General features: G+C 44.9%; 1 long non-coding RNA gene across 1 annotated transcript in view; it reads right to left on the bottom strand.

The window, feature by feature from the left end:
- Window positions 1-18,139, bottom strand: part of LOC124505700 (uncharacterized) — a 37,650-nt gene extending 19,511 nt beyond the window's left edge. The window contains exons 1-2 of the long non-coding RNA XR_006960702.1: window positions 17,962-18,139; window positions 1,959-2,035 (exon numbers count right to left, since the gene is read on the bottom strand). This is a non-coding gene — a long non-coding RNA (uncharacterized LOC124505700). The remainder of the gene's footprint in view (window positions 1-1,958; window positions 2,036-17,961) is intronic.
- Between the last annotated feature and the right edge of the window lie 4,867 nt (window positions 18,140-23,006).

Genomic DNA, 23,006 nt, shown 5'->3' with positions numbered 1-23,006 from the left:
CCCTGCCGGTTATACCACTGGGAGTACCACCCTGCGTAGGGGGTTCCAAGTTAGAGTCTCTCCTAGGGAAATGCTAATCTAAGGTGGTATCAGATGCAGAGAAAGGTCTCTCTCTCTTAACAAAAGACCAGAGAAGACAGCCTATTTTAGGAAAACAATGACTCACTGAAATCACATCCTGCTCTTAAGTTAATATGCCTCCTTCTGGACTAGAACCTGCTTTCCTATCATGATGGGTCTGTTTTCCGAGTCCCCCATCAAAGGACAAATCAAATGTCATTTAACAATCTGCCTTCTAATTAAAATTTGAGCCATTTTTTAAAAATCACAGTGAACTAAACAATTCCACATGGCAATAAAGCACTGTGCTCTGCCGCCTTGATTAACAGAAGCATTTGCAACTATTTAAAGGAGAAGGGGGGGGGGACATCATTAGATAAAGCGAGATGAAACCCCTGTTAGTGTCTTTCAGTTTACTCCTAGAGTAAGTATCAATGTAAACTAATTAAATTTCCTGCCTTTAAATAAGCCCAAACAAAAATAAAACTTACAGGACTGACTGGAGGGTCCTGGAAGGAAGAGAACTACTTTTTCAAGAAAGTGGCCCTGCTGGGGTGGGGGGAACACCAGGGTCAGGCTGCATGTCTTAACAGAGGGTCAAGGGTCCTCTCGGTGGGAGGAACCCCGGGGTTGGGGAAGAGACAGGGCCCCAGGTTTTGTGATGGCAGCAGTGGCTTTCCAGGGCAAGGGCCAAGACGGTGCAGGGGAGGGAAAAGCTGAACTCCTTTCACGCCCGCAACATGACCCCATGCAAGACATCTAACTGCTCTGAGCCTGTTCCTGACTGAATGTGAGAAGGTTCCAGCTGCCCCTGCCTGTTCCCTAGGACTGGCGGGAGAAGACGACCCGGTGCAGTGTGTAGAAGCGCCCCGTACAAAGGTAAGAGACCACTGTGGTTACTGGAGGGGAGGAGAGGGGCAGGCAAGCACTCTATGTGAACGGTGACCCATAAACTGGGAAGATCAATAAGAAACTTCTTGAGGAGACTTAGCAGTGCAGTAAACAGTTTGGGAAAAGGAACCTGCTGACTCATTCGCTTAAAGCAAAAGGTCTGGAGCAGGGACGTGGGTTAAGATGGAACCGTCTGCTGACTGAAGCAGCTCAGAAGATCATACAGATGGATGGAGGAGGAGGTCTGCCATCCAGTAGACGGGAGGACACCTCCCCTCCCTTTCAATTTCTAGATTACTGCTCCTAATGTGGGCCCATATTTGCCCATAAAAACTAAAAATCAGACACAGAAGCTTTGCTATTAGCTTCATGTCACCAGTAGCCCAAAGAGAAAGGACATCTAGAGAGTAGCAATTTCTGATGGATGCTCAAAGAACAGAATCGATTTGAAAATGATAGTGAAGGCCCCTAACAAGGGTGGAGTGGTAAAGGTGCAGAGTGAATCCATACAGGAACTGCCTGTCTAGTGGGGACGGCTGAGATGAGACTCTGTTCAGCATCCAGGCACAACTCAGATGCACCCTCCAAGAGCTCATTATGGCCAACGTGCAAACACGCAACTATAATCAGGTGTGGAAACACCCAGATGGTGGTGAAGGGAGGTTCACAGAGAAGGAGCCACGGATGAAGATGGGACAGGGGAGGGGCACAAGTGATAATGTAAAGCTCGTTATGGTACCCGCCAGTGAGGAGATAGGATATGGGGATTCCAAAACAGGAGAAGCTCTATCAGGCGGGAGGGGATAAAAAAGGCCTGATTTCTGGGGAAGTGACGCCTGATAAAGGCCTTCAGGGATCAACAGGAACCTGGCCAGGCAGACAGCATGGGGGCAAATAGTACATACAGGACTGGGCATGTCTGAGGAATGAGGGGTACAGTAATCTCTCCCCAACAATGGTTTCCCTCATAAGAGAACTTTAGTAGGTACAAATTTCCTTCTGTTTACCTTTTCTTCAACTCCAAGAACTGCAGTTTCAAGGCTTTCAGCAAACTGATTTCCAGTAAAGGTGACTTGGGTTATTCCTGTTGAGAAATCAAAATAAGAGGTATCATAGGTTTTGGGGAGCTACCCCTACACAGACCCCTTTTTGGGGATACTCCCCCCCCCAGGCCACGCTGAGAGGGTGGTCCCGTGGCTCCCCGCCCCAAACTGACTGGCTTGGGGAGGGACTCTCGCCAGGGTCAGCTACACTGCTTCCTCCCTTGCTCACCTGAGGATGAAGATGTGCAAACTTAGGCGAGCAGTGGTGAGCCCTTATCCAGGGAAACACACACACACACACACACACACACACACACACACACACAGGAGGTGAGCAGGACTGTACAACATGCAGCCTCTGGATTAAGGGGCCTTCCCGCTCCAGTCCCCAGCAGGCTGGTCACACTATGCTCCCTGCATTCCCGAGATTTCTACAACAAACCCTCTGCTGAGGTCAGCTGGCCTGAGAGCATTTCTGTTCCTTGCGACCGAGAATCAACGATTTAAGAATGATGGATCCAGGGTCAGGACCAGAAAAAGAACAGAGTAGAGGGTGAAGAAACAGAGGCTTTTGGAACAAAGTCTCGGGAAAAATAAAAGAAGATGGGAGAAAGTGACCCGGGACTCTCAAGCACTGTCCCATAATAGCTGAGAGCGAAGGATGAGAGGGGTGTGTGAGACCCAGAGAGGAGATCCAACAGATATAATTCATAAAATCCCAGCTGTATTAAACATTAAGACGGAGGCCCAGACACTGGGGAAAAGGGGCTCTTAATATGGGCATTTCCCATAACAAAGCAAAGCAACTAAGAATTTAATTGAAAATACAGAGGTGGGAGACTGAAAAGTTTCTATAGCAAATAAGGAACAATTGAGTAACTATAAGAAGTGTAATAATTTGAAAGTTGATTTACTGTGGGTTTTTTTTTTTTTGGTCTAAAACAATAAACATTATATTTATTCATGGTTTGGTGGGTCAACAATTAGTGCTGGGCTCAGCCAGGTAGTTTTTTTCTGGTCTTGCCTGGTTTACATATGTGGCTATAGTCATCTGGTGGCTTAGCTGGGCTGGGTGGTAGACCAGATGACTTAGCTCACATACTAGTGACTGATAAGGCTGTTTGTGCTGCTTTTATAGTCTATTTTAATGAATGTGAACTTCTGAAAGCTTCAAATATGTATGCCTACTATCCCCTTGCCGTATTTTTCCATTGGTTCTTGAGTTGGTCAACCATGAATTCACCCACTGTAAGGTTTCATAAATCTAACCTCTTCCTCCCCCTCTGCCAGGGAATGATGATCTTGGTGAGGCTCAGAGATAAAGATGTGGGGAAGGGAGGGGTGAGAGGCAGGAGTGGAAAGGGCAAGGTTCTTCAGGGGCCCTGAATGCTGAGTTCAGTTGGATGGACTGCATTCAAACAGCAGAAGTCAAGATGATTGTAGTCTAATCCCATGTTCTTTCTCTAAGAAATAATTACCACTCAGAAAATGTAGAAAGTTTAAAAATGGGCTGCAGAGGGAAAACATGACCCAAACCACAGAGACTAGAAATTAAGTCAACGGCAAGCCGTGACCTTTACCCTTGACAGGATCCTTTGCCTGCTGCTATTGGTTAACGGCAGCAAAGGCTTCACAAGATTCCCCTGGCTTCTGGAACTTCTAAGCAGCTCAGTGCAGTAGGCTTTCACTGAGCAGGAGCAGGGACACCAGTTGACCGTCAGAACAGGCTGCTGAGCCCAGGCCTGGCCCCCAGGAGGCCACTACCACAGCCCTCCACAGTCTCTCCATTCCCACCAGTCATCTCTGTCCCACCACTTCCTCTCTGGGAGTCGGTTTCCTCATCCATGAAACGAGGGAAACTAGACCCCACGGCTACTCAAAGGCGGTCATCCACCAACTCTTCGCTGCTGGTTCACGACAAGGTAAGCACAGAAATCGGAGACACTGAGAAGCTGGGACAACATACGATACTTCCACACAGCCAAGCACATGATGAGCGGGGCATCCTTGCTGAGTGAAGCACAGATTGGTACAGGAGTTTCCTGTGGCTGCCGTAACAAATTCTCGCTAACTGGGTGGCCCAAAACAACAAAAATCTATTCTCTCACAGTCCTCGGGGCTTGAAATCAAAGTGGAGGCAAGGGCCACAATCCCTTCAGAGACTTTAGGGGACAATCTATGCCCTGCCTCTCCCGGCTTCTTCTGGTGGCCATCGGCATTCCTTGGCTTGTGGCCACACCTCTCCTCCGCGTCACTGCCTTCTCTGTGTGTGTGAAATCTCCCTCTTTCTCTCTCTTATAAGCACACTTGTGATGGCACTTAAGGCCCTCCTGGGTAATCCAAAATGGTCTCACCTCCAAATCCTTCTTTCTTTTTTTTTTTTTTTTCAACATTTATTTATTTTTGGGACAGAGAGAAACAGAGCATGAACGGGGGAGGGGCAGAGAGAGAGGGAGACACAGAATCAGAAACAGGCTCCAGGCTCCGAGCCATCAGCCCAGAGCCCGACGCGGGGCTCGAACTCACGGACCGCGAGATCGTGACCTGGCTGAAGTCGGACGCTTAACCGACTGCGCCACCCAGGCGCCCCCAAATCCTTCTTTCAATCACGTCTACAAAGACCCTTTTTCTGAGAAAGGTAACATGATTTGGGCACACCTTTGGGGATACCATTTAGCCCCCCATAACTGGGATGGATATTGCCGAATTTGTGCGTGACCAGCTGTACCTGGTATGCACTGAACACTCGTATCAGATCACCACTGGGGGAAAGAAGACCCCACCCTGTCTTTCACTCTTCCTCTACAGCCCTGAGGCCTGGGTTGGACAAGATCAGATTGCAATGGGCAGCCCCCAGGAAAGGGAAGGAGGCTAACAGGAGGCAGGGGTACAAGAACAGGTACAGACTTTCCGTCAGCCCTTCCCAAGCTGGTCTCCCACATTCTCTGGCAGGCAGTGGAATAGCTGGCCCTTCCTTACCCCAGCTTTCTGTCCTTCAAGCAGCTTTAGCTGTAAAGTAATTAAATTGATCCGTGTTCTGTTCAAGTGTTTTCAGAGTTTTCAATGTCCACGTTTGAGATCAGAAATGCAACTCTTCTGCTAAAATCCTTGTGTACCTAGCACTGTCCCGCCAGTAACATATCCTCTCCCCAACACCCCTCCCTGTAACCTCAAAAGCACTCAGGAAAACACTCAGGCTTCATAACAAAATGGAGAAAGCACTTGGAGACTTGACAAAGCAAGGGCATCATTTCTCATTAGAAGTTTTCTTGCCTTGCAAGAACACTCCTTGCTAAAGGAACCACTATGTTGAGTCCCTTTGCTATGTTACATTTCAGCTTTAAAGGGCAGACGATGTCAAAAATACCTGAAAATGTTTAAAATGATAACACTCGATGCAGGTATGGCCACAGTAAAATGGGCATTCTCATCATTCAACTACTGGTAGGAGTATAATAGGCACAATCTTTCTGGAAAGCAATTTGGAAATTTTTATTAAGCAGCTTAAACAGTACAAACCCTTTGACATTATAATTCCATTTTCAGAACTCTGAATTAGGGAATGAATCAGAAGCGAGGACAAACTTAATGCTCAAAGGTATCCATGCAGTGTTATACACTGATAAGAAAAAAAAAACTGGAAATAAACTTAATAGCCAACAAAAGGAAATGATTAGATAAATTATGGTATATTCATAAATAAGGATTTACGCAGACATTAAAATGACATTTTACAAAGAACTTTTCATGAAAATGACATTTCTAAGAATAACAGCTGATCCTTACATGGGCCAGGCACTATCACAAGCTTCTTATTCCCACATTATAGATCAGAAAATGGAGACACCAAGAGTTAAGACACTTGCCCAAGGAAATCCTGCTAGTAAGAGACAGCATTGGGGTTTGAGCCCACCCAGTCTGACTCCAAAGTCCATGCTCTTAAACCCTGTGGTAGGCTAAAAACTGGCCCCAACGATATCATGACCTAACCCTGGAACCTGTACATGTTACCTTCTATAGAAAAGGGTCTCTAGGGCGCCTGGGTGGCTCAGTTGGTTAAGTGTCCTACTTGGGCTCAGGACATGATTTCGCGGTTCACGAATTCCAGCCCTGCATCGGGCTCTGTGCTGACAGCTCAGACCGTGGAGCCTGCTTTGGATTCTGCGTCTCCCTCTCTCTCTCTCTCTCTCTCTGCCCCTCCCCCACTCACACTCTATCTCTGTCTCTCAAAAATGAATAAATGTTAAAAAAAAAAAAAAGGAAGAAAAGGGGTCTCTGCGGATGGGATTAAGATAAGAACCTTGGGGTGCCTGGGTCACTCAGTCAGTTAAGCGTCTGACTTTAGCTCAGGTCACGATATCAGTTCATGAGTTCGAGCCCTGCATAAGGCTCTCTGTGTCAGCACGGAGCCCACTTCAGATCCTCTGTTCCCCTCCCTCCCTGCCCCTCCCCTGTTCATGCATGCTCTCTCTCTCTCTCTCTCTCTCAAAAATAAACATTTAAAAAAGATAAGAATCTTAAGATGAAGAGATAGCCTCAATTATCTGGGTGGACTCTAGAGGCCATCACCAGTGTCCTCATGAGAGGCAGAGATTACACACACGCGCGCACACACACACACACACACACACACACGGAAGGCATGTAAAAACAAAGGCTGATATGGGAGAGATGAGACCACGTGCCAAGGAATGCCAGCAGCCACCAGAAGCTGCGTGGGACAAGGAATGGATTCTCCCTAGAGCCTCCAGAGGGAGCACAGCCCTGCCTACATCTCGATTTGAACTTCTGGTCTCCTAAAATGTGAAAGAATAAATTTCTGCTGTTTTAAGTCTCCCCATTGGAGACAATTTGTTACAGCAGCCACAGGAAACTAACATAAGCTCCTACGTTGTACTGCTCTCAGTGCAAGAGAAAATATTCTTATGTTAAATAGCGAAAGTAGAAATTGAAATTTATACACAATGATCTTAATTATGCATACAAAAATACATGCAAATACAACAAAATGGTTTGTAGTGATTATCTCTTGAGTACTAGAATTATGGGTAATTTTCAGCATTATGCCTTTTGATATTTTTCCAAGTTTCTACAATTAGCGTGAATTACTTTTACAAAGGAAATAAAATTATTTTTTTTAAATTAGCAACTCATATGATATTTCTGCAACTCTAACTCAATCACAAAAATTAGAAATCAAGAGGGCCAAAACTCCCCAAGTATAACATTTCTTAATTCAGTCTCAGAACAACACCTGAAAAATCAGGAATCCAGATGCAAGCCGTTCTTGAAGTGACTCCACTCAACCCTCGGCCTCTCTAAAGCCTATTAATCTTCAGACTCTGGTAGGAACACAATGTGGCTGAAAAAGTTTCAGGCTTTGAAACAAAAGGATAATTTGAGCTGGTAAATGTTTTCCTGCCCATCAAGCCATACCAGAGGGTGCGGGGAGTGGGGAAAAGGGGGACTTCTCTGCATTCCCAGAGCTCATCCAGCCCAGAGTGGTGTGAGCTGCATGCCAAGAACCAAAGGCACTGGTTAATAACCATGTAAATGTTTGATTTCTCTGTAGGTGACTTCATAGAATGAAACAGCAAGTTAAACAGTAGGTTAAGCTTCTTACTGAAGTCCTGACTCGAAAGCCTCCTGCTGTCATCTGTCCAGGCAATCAGAAGACCAAAGGCCAATTTTACCATATCGATATCACGCCCTTTGATTAAATATATTCGCATAAAGATTGTATTAACATTTTCCCCCATGTCTGGGCAGTACCGGATCAAAATAGAAAGTAGGGTGCGTTGTGCCTTTTGTTTTGAGCCTAAGAGGAGGGAAGAGTCACTAGTTCCCTCCAGAAAGCGCCAGATCAGAGCAGCGAAGCATGAACAGCACATCATTTGGTTTTATTCAGCTCACCCTGCACAGTGCAGCGAGTCCAGGCACTGGGGTGATGAGACCACAGCGTGGAATCTGTCCTTGAGTCTCAGATTTTTCAGGGCACGTGCATTCGTTCTTTGTTCAGCCAATCAACATAAACACACACCTACTATGTGCCAGGCACTAAGTGGAGGTTGGCCGACATTTTAAAAGACCTTATCTCGGACACACTATCCTCTCAGATGATACGTTTGGGCAAACGGCCCACATCCTAATGATCTTCATTAGTCATTTGGATCACAGGGATACCGGCAGTGGCAAAGTGTAGACAGGAATACCTAAACAGGATGGGCTGAGCCTTGAAAATGGAGAAGATAAAAGGCAAGTGGTTTAGTGCTGTGTACCTCCCTACATATCACTGTCATACCACTTGTAATTTCGGGTGACCAGCTGATGCATACTTGAATCTCCGACCTGACCATCTACTCAATACAAATAATATATGAGCGTTTTCTCCAAGTCTTTTTTTTTTTTTGCTTGCACTGCATGCCTAAATCCACTAGCACCTAATCTTAGAAGGTACTTATAAAATATCTGAGATATAAATTAATGCATGAATGAACACAGGTAATCAGTTTCCTCATCTGTAAAAGTGGAAAAGTCAGGCTACACAATGATTTCCCAAGGAAAATTCTAAGAAACCTATTTCTATGAGATACGCCAAGAAAAGGACATTCACATGTTATTCAACTTGGGAAATACTACAGTCTATTGCCTTCTACCCCCCTTCAAGATTCACAATGCACATTATACAATGAAGGATCTGAGAAATCCTTCAACTAAAAACCTGCCTGAGCATCCCTAAATCGAGTTAACCACAGATGCCCTTCAAGCTTAACGCTTACTGACATCACAGAGAACCAATATTCTGAGGAAATTCTGGAAAAATACTAACCCAAACTCTTCATTTGTTCAAATACACTTATTGAGCCCTTGCAATAATGATACGATGATGATGAAAAGAGCCAACACGGAACGAGTCAGCACTTAATAGGTATAGTACTTGGAGCTACCGCCACCAAGATAAGTATGAAACCTGGCTCACAGTCTACAGTCTACTGGGAGAGACCCGTGAACACATGATTAGTAAAGCTGGGTATGTGTATATATATATATATATAAACACGTATATGTATGTATGTGTGTATATACACTTGCACGCAAGGATGGAGAGTTGGTGAAGACAAGTGTTCCAGGCAGATGGGAAGCAAGAGAGTCCATTGTGTACAGATGAATGAAGACAGTCTGCTTTTCAAAGTATGGCCCAAGAACCTTTGCGGGTGCCACAAGGTCAAAACGACCTTCAAGTTCTGTTGACACCTGCACTGATGGTGCAAAGGAAAGGGTGGGTAAAGCTGCTGGTGCCTTAGCAAGAATCAAGGAGTGGCATCGGACCATATTAGCAGACACTCTTTGCCCTATTGCCACACATTCACAGTTTACAAAAAAAGAGTCAATTTCACCTAAGAATGTCCTTGATGAAGCAGTAAAAAATATTAATTGTATCAAATACTGACTCTTTAGTACACATCGTTTTAATATCCCATCTGACAAAATAGTAAGACCTATAAAGCCCTTCTGCTGCCAGCCAAAGTGTGATGGTTATCGGGAAGAAAACAGCACTTGCGTGACTGAGCTGCAAGTCGGATTAGCCACTCTTTTCCATGGAGCACCATTTTTATTTGAAAGAATAATAGAAAAACTATGGTTATTCAGACGCGGGTACCTGTAGAAATTTTCTCAAAAATGAACAAAGTAAGCTCGTTATTTCAAGGAAAGTTGATGAGGTTTGTTGCTAAAAAAATTTTTTTTGAGCTTTCAAGCAAAAACTAACATTTTTTTTAATATATGAAATTTATTGTCAAATTGGTTTCCATACAACACCCAGTGCTCGTCCCAAAAGGTGCCCTCCTCAATACCCATCACCCACCTTCCCCTCGTGCCCTCCTCAATACCCATCACCCACCCACCCCTCCCTCCCACCCCCCATCAATCCTCAGTTCAAAAACTAACATTTTTTAAAAACTTGTGTCAGTCACTATGAGCTTTGGAGCATCCCAATTCTTAGACTTTTCAGATAACAGTGGTAGTAACATCAACAAAAGTGATATTTTCCAAATGGCTAACGTATGATGTTTCAAAATGCATAAAAGATCCTTCCAAAGTGCAAGATGGACCAATAGATTTTAACATTACAAAGTACGAAAAGTTCACTGATAGGGTTTCAGATTCTCAGCTGCAACAAACCTTTAGGAAACTATCACTTGTCAAGCTCTGTTGTAGTTTCAAAGACTACCACAGTTGAATGCAAACTGGTGCAGCCACTCTGGAAAACAGTGTGGAGGTTCCTCAAAAAATTAAAAATAGATCTACCCTATGACCCAGCAATAGCACTGCTAGGAATTTACCAAAGGATACAGGAGTGCTGATGCATAGGGGCACTTGTACCCCAATGTTCATAGCAGCACTCTCAACAATAGCCCAATTATGGAAAGGGCCTAAATGTCCATCAACTGATGAATGGATAAATAAATTGTGGTTTATATACACAATGGAGTACTACGTGGCAATGAGAAAGAATGAAGTATGGCCCTTTGTAGCAACATGGATGGAACTGGAGAGTGTCATGCTAAGTGAAATAAGTCATACAGAGAAAGACAGATACCATGTTTTCACTCTTATGAGGATCCTGAGAAACTTAACACAAGACCATGGGGGAGGGGAAGGGGGAAAAAAAAAAAAAGAGAGGGAGGAAGCCAAACCATAGAGACTCTTAAAAACTGAGGATAAACTGAGGGTTGATGGGGGGTGAGAGGGTGGGGAAAGTGGGTGATGGGCACTGAGGAGGGCACCTGCTGTGACGAGCACTAGGTGTTATATGGAAACCAATTTGACAATAAGTTTCATATTTAAAAAAAAGAAGACTACCACAGTTAACTGAAAAGGTTATTAAAATACTCCTCCATTTTCCAGCCACGTATCTGTGTAAGGCTGTATTGTCTTTGTACAGTTCAACCAACGCAACATATTGCAACAGAATGAATGCAGAAGCATTTATGAGAATCCATCTGCCTCCCATGAAGGCAGACATCAAAGAGATCTGGACAAATGTGAAACAATGTCACTCTTCTCATTAAACGTTTTTATTTTGGAAATGGTTATTTTTCATGACAAATTTATGTTATCATGTTTATTACTACTATGTTTAAACTAATTTTCACAAATATTTTTAAATCTTTTCAATTTGGATTTCATATAATAAATATTGCTAGATATGATCCACATAACTACAAGTTCTTTGGAGAAGCCATTAATTGTTAAGAATTTTTAAAGGGGTTATGAAACAGGAAGTTTGAGAACTGCTGCTCTGGTATACGGGGGAGCAGGGAGTCACGGCAGGTGAGGTGTGGATGAAGAGGCAGCAGGGAAGGACACCCATGGTCTCCCACACAGCGATGAAGTGTTCAGAACTGATCTTATCAGAGCCAGTGAACGGTGTAGAGCGCCACATGATATGGACAGATTTGCCCTTTAGAAAGCGCAAGGACACCATAAAGGGGCCCTCTGCTCCGTGAACATACAATTCCCAAAACAAGTCAGTCTGATGGGAAGTCCAACGGTAACACACGGAAGGGCCATTAGAACAATCTAAACAAATGGAAGACAAATTTCTATAAAAGATCAGGAACAGAAAAAAATATATTAAAATTTAATGATGGAAAGGAAAGAAGCAGAGTCTTGCAAAATAGACTTGCAACCAAATGGAATTCTGCAAAATGAGGGAAATCATCAGCAACAAAGTGCAGGGCTCTAAACATCTGAAGATGCCAAAATCAAGATGCATTTCAGGCAAGTTTAGAAAATAAAAATAAAGGAGCCAGCAAAGAGCAATAAACTGCAGCAGTAAAGAGGGAAAATGAATGCGGCCCAGAGAAGACAAACAGAAGCATTTAGAAATAAAAAGTCAGGAAGAGGGGAGACCAGCTCCCATTTCCAGAGCGTGCACTCCATCCTATCGGCACGGCACGCACTCCACCACCTGGGGGGTGGGGCAGGAACAGATGGGGCAGGAAGCTCCCCCATGGCCAAGGACAGCCCTGCAGCACCCAGTACGGGATGGGAAGGCCCAGACCAGACAACCAGGCCTCCTGAGCAAGTGTCTCACCCAGAAAAGCCTGGATTACACCAATCAGGAATGCAGACAGTGGAGAATAGACAAAACACAGCTACCGAAAGTTGTTCTCAAGGAGTTTATGATCGTTATGAACTAAATTAAAAAAAAAGGAAAAAAAAAAAAAAAAAGAGGGGCGCCTAGGCATCTCAGTCAGTTAAGCGTCCGACTCTTGATTTTGGCTCAGGTCATGATCTCCAGGTTGGGAGATCGAGCCCCGCAATGGGCTCTGCGCTGACAGTGTGGAGCCTGCTTGGGATCCTCCCTCTCCTCTCTCTGCCCCTCCTCTCCTTGTACTCACTGTCTGTCTCTCTCTCTCTCTCTCTTTCAAAATTAATAAATAAACATTTTTAAAAAAGGATAACAGGGTAGTTGTAACTAAAATGAGAATGGGGTGCTGTAGAAAACTCCAACTAGCAGATCTCGGTAAGTTTCTCGAATGCACTGGACCTCAGTTTCCTGTTCTGCAAAATAAGGAATCTGCCACTTACTCCACCAAGTGGGTGGGAGGAAAGGTAACGCATCGCAGATGCCCTGAGCACACATCTGGCATATAAACTCAATAAACAAAAAGCTGTGAGTATTTTCACTTTAGTTATGATTTTGGGGCCAAAGCGGACTACAGAGTTGTCATCACACTTAATGAAAGCCAGAAAGGCCCCAAGGTCAAATATCAAGGTTTTAAAAAATCACCAGTATATGAACACAGAGAAAGAATCTGAATGGCTATGGCCCAGGCTACACTCACTCGACAGGTGAGAGAACTGCCCTTGACCTTGGTTGGGCCTGATACCACTGGGACTGTAGGATCTCTCCAATAACAAAGGAACATTGTCAAGCAAAGCACAAGGAGATCCAAGAAAGAAGGGAGAAAAAAACCAAAAACCAAAAAACCAAACCACCTTCCTGAACAGCAAACACTGCTACGTCATGTACCCTCCACACGACTGATCTCCCCCTGACTGCCATGATCAGCTGGGCTGGAAGAGGGTATGCTGTCATCACCCCCATTCAGTGGCCCAGGAAGCAGTCTCACAGCTGAATTGCAAAGAACCAGTGTGGCCAAGGCCTCGCTCACTTGACCTGGGGGCTTAGGACTCTTTCACAAGACCACACTGCCCATCCCAAGAGGGACTGAGGGCCCGCCCAACAGATGTGGGCCAACAGCTCTTCACCCAGTTCGAACAGGGCATTGGGAATCCACCGAATTAAAAGATAATCTCAAACAAACAAAAAACCCACTCAAAAGATTCTGAACCATCGACATGAATAAACATGGCCAATTAAAGAAATGCTTTCTGGAAAGGTTGGATAAGAAAAAGAGAGTGAGGAATATTTTGATAGATACAGTCAATGCTGCCAAACATGAGACTCCTGCCTTCCTTTACCATCCACAGCTAACAGAATACCCAGGAGGCATCCATTGATTGACATCGCACACCGTGCCCTCTGGACGGGACGGAGGATGTGAGCCAGCCTGTGACCCTGCCCCCAGACAGATGTCTAGTGAGCAAAGAACGATTTCTTTATAGACGTAGTAAGTGCTGGTAAGTGCTGTGAACTTGCAGTTCCGGGTACCATGGGGCAGGTCATGAGGGGCCTGAGTCTGAGAGGTCAGGGGAACACATGCAGAGGCCCCAAGGGGTCTCAAATCCCATGAGACAGAAAGAGCTATAAGGCTCAAGAGGCCGGCAGGGACCAGGCGGCACAGACCTCGTGACCACACAGACTGTACCTCTCCTAAGAGTATGTGACTCTGCTCTAGGGAACATCATCCAATTTGCCTCATAAGAAGTTGTTTATTGTGGCTGCAGCTCAACGTGAAAGTACAGATGTCTGTCAAACAGAAACTTTACAACTTTTTTCTTTTTTTTTTACCGTAACTTACAGAATAGGAAAGACACTTTACAACCCAGTACGTATGTACGTACGCACACACACGCACACACTTTCGGCTGGTAAAGAACTCTAAATTACCTTCAGAACCCAACAACCAGTAACCGGAATCATGACCCGCAGTTGGAGATGGAGGCCCCGGCTGGGGCGGCAGCAGAGGAGAGCAGGAGGAGGAGACAGAACTGACAGGGCTTGGTGACTAATGAGGTATGGGGTGGAGAGAGCGGGAGGCGTCACAGGGCTCTCGGGCCTCGGGGTCGATGGTGGTGCCATTTCTGAGACAGGGGAGCCTGGGGAGATGCAGGTGTAAGTGTGTGGGAGGACAGGAAGAGATCGGACTCCTGGGTCTAGACTTTTCTTCCCATCTAGGCTTCCTGCCCGGAGGAGGATGTGCGTGGGGGTGACAAAAGGGACCTTCACTTAAACACTTCACCAAGCAGGGACCCGCACAGAGAAATCTCACATCAGAACTGCAGACCTAATAAAGAATGCATTTTTGCAGACTGTGCTCAGGGAGGTGGACCTTCATGAAGCGAGCACAGCAGCAAGTGGTTGCAGGAGGACTTGGGGACTTGGGGCTCCTGCCAAATGTCTTTCCTTATCTGACCAACATAAAGCACTAATCACATTTAATTAGAGTCCATCTGCCCATCTGTTCCCTCCACTAAGTGAGCTACTTCAGGGCAGGGACCACCCTGTCTCATCAATCTTTCTAGTCCCCAAGCCTCCCTAGCACACTGCCTTGCCTGCTGCCTATAGTAGGTGTTCAACAAACATCTGCTGCACGAGTGGCCATGATTCAACATGATAAAATTCCCAAAAGGCCACTTACATTGCAAGAAACCAAAATAAGGCAGAGCAAACGGGAGGGGGGAGGCAGAATGTGCCAGGAGAATTCTGATCATTGAAGGGTGTGGGCCAACAAAAAGCCAACTGTTCACAGAGAAAATGAGTCTTCAAAAAAATGTTAAAGTCTGGAATGCGCTACGGGTCTGGATCTTCACCATCTTGATCAGAAACAGTAAGCAGGTCTGGGATGGAATCAGGAAGACAAAGGAAACATAAAATAGGGGGAATGAGGCATAATGTGTATATACCATTTGGCCTTTTCTAAAGATCACTCTAAATGTTTAATTCTTTATATCGCTTCTCTTGCCTCATTTTTCCGTCAGCTCTAGTTCCTTCTTTGTGATGCCTCCCAGTTTCCAATCCTCAGTCATCCTCCAAAGTCCAACTCTTTGCGTGTTACCTGTTATACGTACATGACTTGTTCCCCCAACAAACAAGAAGGGTGTTATACACCTTCTGATCTACACCGCACCCACAGCCCTTGCACAGACGAGACACCCAATAATAGTTGATAAATTGATTTTTATAGTGCTGATTTGATTTTGTTATTAAATGCCAATTCGAATTCATATTTTTCTAGTCTCACTCCCTTTAGTTGAGACTGTAACTAAAACTTTCATTTTTTAATAGTAACAGCCCCATTTACTCAGCACCTACCACATACAAGACATGGCCAAGGACCGTAAGTACATTATCTCCTATAATTCTCAATCTGCAGGGTTGGATTATTCCTATTTTACAGATGACAAGACTGAGGCTCAAAGACAACATAGTTTAGTAAGTGGAAACTTCGGGATTCAAACCCAAGACGACTTAATTTCAAAGCCAAATAAATGTGCAATCACTCTAAAATTTCAGCACTATTTTCCCTGGCACAGAAGTGCAGAGAACAGCCCATGGATATGGAATCCATACTCACTGCTCACCAAGACGTATTTAGAGCTCACCTCAGAGGAAGCTTTTATTAGGCTTGAAAAGGCCATAATTTACCAAGACCCATTCACTCACTTCTACAAATACCTAAGTCCAGGTTACGCTTGTTTTAATTCTATGATTAAAAAAATGGAACATGCTAAGGGCACCTTTTATTTCTGAAAGAACGTTTAAGTTAAACAATGAAACAAACAGCTTCAGAACAATCAAGTCATTCATTAGTGTCAAGTAGTTAATAAAATGATCACAGACACTATCAACAATAGCCAGAATATGAAAAGAACCCAAAAGTCTACCAATGGATGAATGGATAAAGAAGATGTGGTGTGTGTGTGTGTGTGTGTGTGTGTGTGTGTGTGTACACACACACACATATTGGAGTATTACTCGGCAATCAAAAGGAATGAAATCTTGCCATTTGCAACTACGTGGATGGAACTAGAAGGTATTATGCTAAGTGAAATTAGAGAAAGACAAATATCACATGACTTCACTCATATGAGGACTTTAAGATACAAAACAGATGAACACAAGGGAAGGGAAACAAAAATAATATAAAAACAGGGAGGGAGACAAAACATAAGAGACGCAAATATGGAGACCAAACAGAGGGTTGCTGGAGGGGTTGCGGGAGGGGGGATGGGCTAAATGGGTAAGGGGCATTAAGGTCCTGAAATCCTTGTTGCACCATATACTAACTAAGTTGGATGTAAATTAAAAAATAAAATAAAATAAAATAAAATAAAATAAAATAAAATAAAATAAAATAAAATAAAATAAATAAAATAAAATAAATCACAGAGCTGTCACAGCCTCTGTGCTCCCTACATTACAATTCCCCCAAAGTTTTCACTTACGTGTTATTGCATCTGAACACTCCAGTAACTATGAGGCAATTATTGTTGCCATTGCACACATGAGGAAAAAGATGAGCTAAGAGAAGTTCAGTGGTTGCTGAAGATCACAATGTCTATTATTTGGGGCCCTTGGCTGTAAGCAACTAAACAAAACACCTCCAGTTAGCCAAGGCAAAAGAGAAACTTTGTCATAGGAAGGGTAGCTGGGGACTCGCAGATGAACAGAGATGTTTCCTCTCTCTGCTTCTCTCTGCCTGCAGGTTCCTCCTACCCCCCACCCCTGGCAGGCCAGCTTTCTCCTCCAGACAGGAAATCCGGGCCACCAGAGCTCCAGGGCCCCATTCCGGCTTCACCACCTCAGAGACAAAGGCTCTTGGGCCTCAAGTTCAAAACTTCTGGGAGATGAGCTTGAAATGATGCCCACAAGGCCTCTCTGCTCTCCTCAGGCAGACGCTGGGTGGTATGATGGCGGGTACAATGGGACAGATGGCAGATGTCTCCAAAGACATCTCTCCATTAAATCCTCTTCCTCTCCACAGTCTGACTCCCACCCCCAATACCTTTGATCTGGCTGAGGGGTCCAAGAGTGGTAAAACCAGTTCCACGCTTTTCCTTTGTATTTTTCACACAGGAGGCTGCCTCACTTCAGTAGGGGATACCCCAGTACTGGAGGTTCTGTGGAAAAACCCCATTTTACATCCTATTACATGGCCGTAATTATGGTCTTAGAGCCTCTGGGACATCCTGGCCTCACAATAAATTCTGCCCTTATTACTAAATAAATAAAAATTTTTTAAAAACTTAAAAGAAAATAAAAACTTCAGAGCAAGGCCTATCTGGCCTAGTCAGATCAATCAGTGGTCCACCAACGGCACAGGGGACCAATCAGGAAGGACACTCGGCAGGCCCCAAGGGCAGCGGGGGTGGGGGGTGCCAGGTCCAAAATCAGTAAGAGTTAACAGATTAAATATTAAAACTAAGTAGAAATCCTGTACACGCAACTGCTAAGCTATTACTCTTCAGACCCCAAGGCCAATGATCTTTCTTCTTTCTACACCAGGGCTGACACTACTCGGGCGCTACTGGTGAAGCCAGTACATAATAAGGTGCTAATTGTGTAGTAAAGATGTTTAGTGCAAACAGAATTAGAAAGAGAGAGGTCAATATACCCATTTACATCAAGTAATGTCCTAAAATCAGAGCTTTGCACGTCACAATTTTGTGCTAAGAAGAGCTAAAAACTGTATTTCTTCATCAATGAAAGTCAGCCTAGCTCCCCCCCCCAACCACCTCCTGGCCAACCCCCCGCCTCCCCTTCACCCCTTACAGCTGAGGGACAGAGCCTCTCCGTAGGTCCTCTACGCCGCAGGAAGGTTCATCCGGGCCCAGGGGATGACTCAAGTCCCTTCTTCTGAGGAAGAAAGCAGGACTCAGACACACAAAACCAAGCCTGCGAGGAGGAACCCAGAGGCCCAGGGCTCTGCAGAGACTGGAGGCGGGCTGGCCTCAGGGCACTCTCTGAAGTCTGAGGAAGCAGGGGGGGGGAGGGGAGGCATGCAGGGGGTGCTTCCCCATCGCTGCCTCCTGAGGACTGTTACAACTCGCTTGGGTTTGGCTTTTTTTTCCCCCTTCTTCTTCTTTAATTTAATCAAACGCTTCTGTAGCCCTCGATGCCTGCCACCTGCCACACGCTTTTCAAAGTGCTTCCCAAACTTGTCTTGTTCGAGCTGGTGGGAGTGAGTTTCCACCAGCTTCCACAGGCTGCAAGTGGCTATCTAGAAGAAATCCGGGAAACAGGACTTTCTGTCTCCTTTCTTCAAAAGTCTAACAACAACCTAGCTGGCTCAAATCAACTCATTTCTCTGCCTCCAGCATTTTGTGTCTCTCCCTCAGTCCACCGCATTCTCTCCTTCCGCAGAAATGAAACGAGACTCCAACCAAGACTGAAGTTAGTTAAATCAATTAGAAGTTAACATCTATTAAATGCTTACTGTGTGCCAAGCACTTTCTGTCTCTTACCTCGCCTAATTTTTTACTCGAGGCCAAATTCATGGACCATAAATTAACCATTCAAGGTAAAGTGTTCAATTCAGGGGTGTTTAGGAGATTCATAATGTTGTACAACTGTTTCCCCTAACCTAGTTCCAAAATATTTTCATCACCCCAAAAGAAAACTTGCACCATTAGGGGCTCAATCCCCAGGTCTCCCCACCACCAATCCCTTGCAACCACCTGGATATTTCACATTAACGGAATCATACAATATTTGGCCACTATTTGGCTTCTTCCACTTATAGCATAATGCTTTTGAGATCTATTCATGTTGCAGCACATCCGTAATTCATTCCTTTCTGTGGCTGAACCATATTCCACTGCATGGATATACCATACTTTATTTATCCATTCATCTGTTGACAGACATTTGGGTTGTTCCATAATGGGTGCTATGAACACAGCTGCTATAAACATTTGTAAACAAAGATCTGTGTCCTTGTTTTCAGTTCACAAAGATACCTAGAGTGGAATTGCTGGGCCCTATGGTAGTTCTAAGTGTAACTTTCTGAAGAACCCTCTAAAATATTTTTAAAATATGAAATTCTACACAGAAACACCAAAAGGAAACTGAAAGCAAATGTAAAACCACAATGAGATCAAAGAATTTCAAAGACAGATGTTTTTCTTGTCTTACTCCATTTTTGCATAAGTTCAAACCTGGGCAGAAGGAACCCAAATGCCCAAATAGTACACTTGCTTTTGAAAGGCCAAGAACACCATGAAGAGAAAATTAAGATACACAATTCTACCAAAGAGTTAACAAAGGGTGCTGTGTCTCCACAGTATTTTTTTTATATTTATTCATTTTTGAGAGAGAGAGACAGAGCACACACTTGTGCGTGTGCGAGCAGAAAAGGGGCATAGGGGAGAAGGGGGACAGAAGATCCCAAATGGGCCCTGTGCTAACAAGCGGCAAGCCAGAAGCGGGGCTTGAACTCACGAACCGTAGGATCATGACCTGAGCTGAAGTCAGACGCTCAACCAACTGAGCCACCCAGGCGCCCCTCCACAATATTTTTAACAACAAAATCACACTTAAGCCAGGGCTCCGCTGAAAACCATGCTGCTGGCTATGAGATTTTGAACCAAAGAAAAGAGTTGAGAAGACCCAACATAGGCCATGAACAGGAAGGCTTTCTGTTATCAGGGAAGACTGGATTCTCTGCTCTGGCTCTCATTTTTAGCAAAGCCACTTTTCTCTTTGGAAAGACATAAACTTCTAGTGTCAAACAAAGTCAGCACTCTTTCAAAAACAGACTTGCCACATCATATGTCATTGGGGCAATGTAAATTAAAACAATTATGAGACATTACTGTGCACCTATTAGAACGGCCAAAATCCAGAACACCGACAAGACCAGATGCCGGCAAGGATGTGGACAACAGGAATGCCCACTCATTGCTGTTGGGAATACCAAGCAGTTCGGCACTGGGAGACAGAGGCAGTTTGGCCGTTCCTTACAAAATTAAACGTTTTTTGACCCTGTGATACGGCAATCATCGCACTCCCTGGTATTTACCCAAAAGACATGAAAACTTATGTCCACAAAAGAACCTGCACAGGGATGTTTATAGAAGCTTTATTCATAATTGCCAATACCTGGAGGCAACCAAGTCTTCATCCATTTCAGCAGGTAAATGGATAAAGAAACGGACACATCCAAACAGTGGAATATTACTCGGCACTAAAAAGAAACGATCCAGCAAGCTATGAAAAGATGCGGAGGGACTTTAAAATGCATATCACTACATGAAGGAAGCCAATCCGAGAAGGCCTCACGCTATATAATTCCAACTATACGACACTGTGAAAAAGGCAAAACTGTGGAGACACTAAAAGATCCATGGTTGCCAGGGGTCGGGGTGAGACGCATAGGCAGGGCACAGAGGATTTTTAGGGCAGTGAAAATACCAGATATATGTCATTGGCTGAATCTGTGTCGTTATACATTTGTCCAAATTCTTCAAATGTACAACACCAAGAGTGAGTATTACATTATGGTAAACTATGAGGGCGCCTGGGTGGCTCAGTCAGTCAAGTGTCCGACTCTTGACTTCAGCTCAGGTCATGATCTCACGGTTCACGAGACCGAGCCCCGCATCGGGCTCTATGCTGACAGCACACAGCCTGCTTCGGATTCTCTCTCTCCCTCTCTCTCTCTGTCCCTCCCCTGCTCATGCCCTCTCTCTCTCTCTCAAAATAAAATAAATAAACTTTAAAAAAAGTAATTAATTAATTAAGGTAAACTATGGATTCTGGGTGATGATGATGTGTCCATGTAGGTTCACCGACTGTAACAACTGTACCACTCTAGGGGAGCGTGTGGGTAATGAGGGAGGTCATGCATGGGGGGCAGGGGTATGTGGGAAATCTCTGTACCTTCTGCGCAATATTGCTGTGATCCTAAAACGGCTCTAACAAAGTAAAGGCTTAATTGAAAAAGCAACTTATGTCCCTTCCCTTAAAAGAGTATTTCTCACTAGCTCTAAACCGTGAGCACTACTTTAAGAAGGACTCAGTAGAAACTTAGTCTGGGGACCAAGGGAGAGGGAGACGAGCATGAGAACCACGCCAGGATGCACACATACCCCCTCTCTGCATCTGGTCTCGCAGCAGCTGTCAGGAGGCTGCCATTCAGCCATGATCTTAACCGGGAGGACAGTGGCAAGATGGGAATGCAGAGGGACTGTCCCAGAAGAGGATGCATTGGCACCTTTAAATTAAGTGAAGAAGAAAGCAGTTCTCTGAAGGACACAGTAAGCTAACTGCAAGTGACAAAACCGAATCTTCTGGTACAAGCAAGACACTGACATGACAGGGACGGCTGGCAAACCAGGTAACGGGCAGGCGCGCTGGCAGCAGCTGCCGGGCAGGTGTTCAATTAGGCCGGAAGTGGGCTGCAAATGACTCAATTAATTCATTGTGCACGCCTGTCCCAGAGAACAGGGAGCTAAACCTCAAACACCAGCGGCAGGCCAGAGGTGAAGTCCACAGCTCCACCTTTTCAAAAGGGCGGGGCGTCTAGCAAAGATGCACATGCAAAATAGAAAATCACACCAAGATTAGCTTGGGTAAGCCCTTTAAAATTCCAATGAAACTGACGGCCAGAAAGGAGACAAAGCGAGAAAGTAGTTTAGTACACATCAAAAAGTCCTCCCTTTCTCATGAGTGGCTTTCCCTGGTCCACCTCACATACAGGCAGCCCCAGCGCTCATGCTGGGGAATATGGAAAGGACAAACACAGACAGGATTCAAAATCCAACGGCAAAGGGAAGGGATCACCCTTATCTGTAACCTCCCCAAGGTGTGAGGTTCTCCCACGTGGAGACTTAACTCCGGCCCACCAGGCATACCTATGGTCTGAATCCACTAGAAAAAGCATGGAAAGCATGGAGTCATTCTGCAGAGGCCAGGGAAAGGGAGATCCACTGAGAATATAAAATCAAGGAAAGAAAAACAAAGGTTATGAGGACCAACAGTGGGCAGAGAGCTGCAGGTCCTTAACAGAAAATGGGATCTCACCCTCCCAGCAGCCAGCATCACATCCTGAGGCCTCAGAAGAAACAGAGTGCACAGCACGCAAAGCAGAACATTCGAGGTAGAAGGAGTCTGAAGCATCTGGGCCTCTCCCTTGTTCTAGAGAAAACAACACTGAGGTTCAGCAATGTATCCAAGACCAGCTATTAACAATGGCAGAGCCAGGTCTATAATCCTGGTCTCCTGTAAAGACCTTCCGCTAATATTTGGGATGATGATGATGGTGGTGATGACAGCACCCATGTCCTAAAGAGTTCATACGCAGAGGTTACCATGACGGCTTTGCATATATTACCCAATTAAGCCTCTGCAAACTCCCCAGTAGTAGTATTATCATTAGCCCATTTCACAGATGGAATGCAGGCAGGTTAAGCTACGTGCCCAAAGTCACACAGCACGGGCTGTGACGACATGGATTAGGCTGGAGGGCATCACACTAAGTGAAATAAGCCATATGAGCTCACTGATACGTGGAGCCTAAAACAGTGAAATTCACAGAAACAGAGGGCAGCATGGTGGCTTGCCAGGAGCCGAGGGCTGGGGTGAATGGGGAGATGACAGTCAAAGAGTACAAGCTTTAATTTATAGGATGAGTAAGTTGTAGGGACCTGACGTACGGCATAGTGACTACAGTTAATAACACTGCGTCGTACACTTCATATTTGCTAAGAGTAGCCCTTCAGTGTTCTCACCACACAAAGAAAAAAAGTGGTAACTACGGGAGCCGATGAATGTGTTACTTAATTAACTGGATGGTGGTCATCACTTCACAGCATATA

Source organism: Lynx rufus, unplaced genomic scaffold, assembly GCF_022079265.1.
Source record: "Lynx rufus isolate CCGP_SWC_20201006 ecotype Redwood Valley unplaced genomic scaffold, mLynRuf1.p SCAF_9, whole genome shotgun sequence".
In the NCBI taxonomy this organism is placed as follows: domain Eukaryota; kingdom Metazoa; phylum Chordata; class Mammalia; order Carnivora; family Felidae; genus Lynx; species Lynx rufus.
The sequence above is the reverse complement of the archived record's forward strand: the minus strand, read 5'-3'. Positions and strand labels throughout refer to the sequence as shown.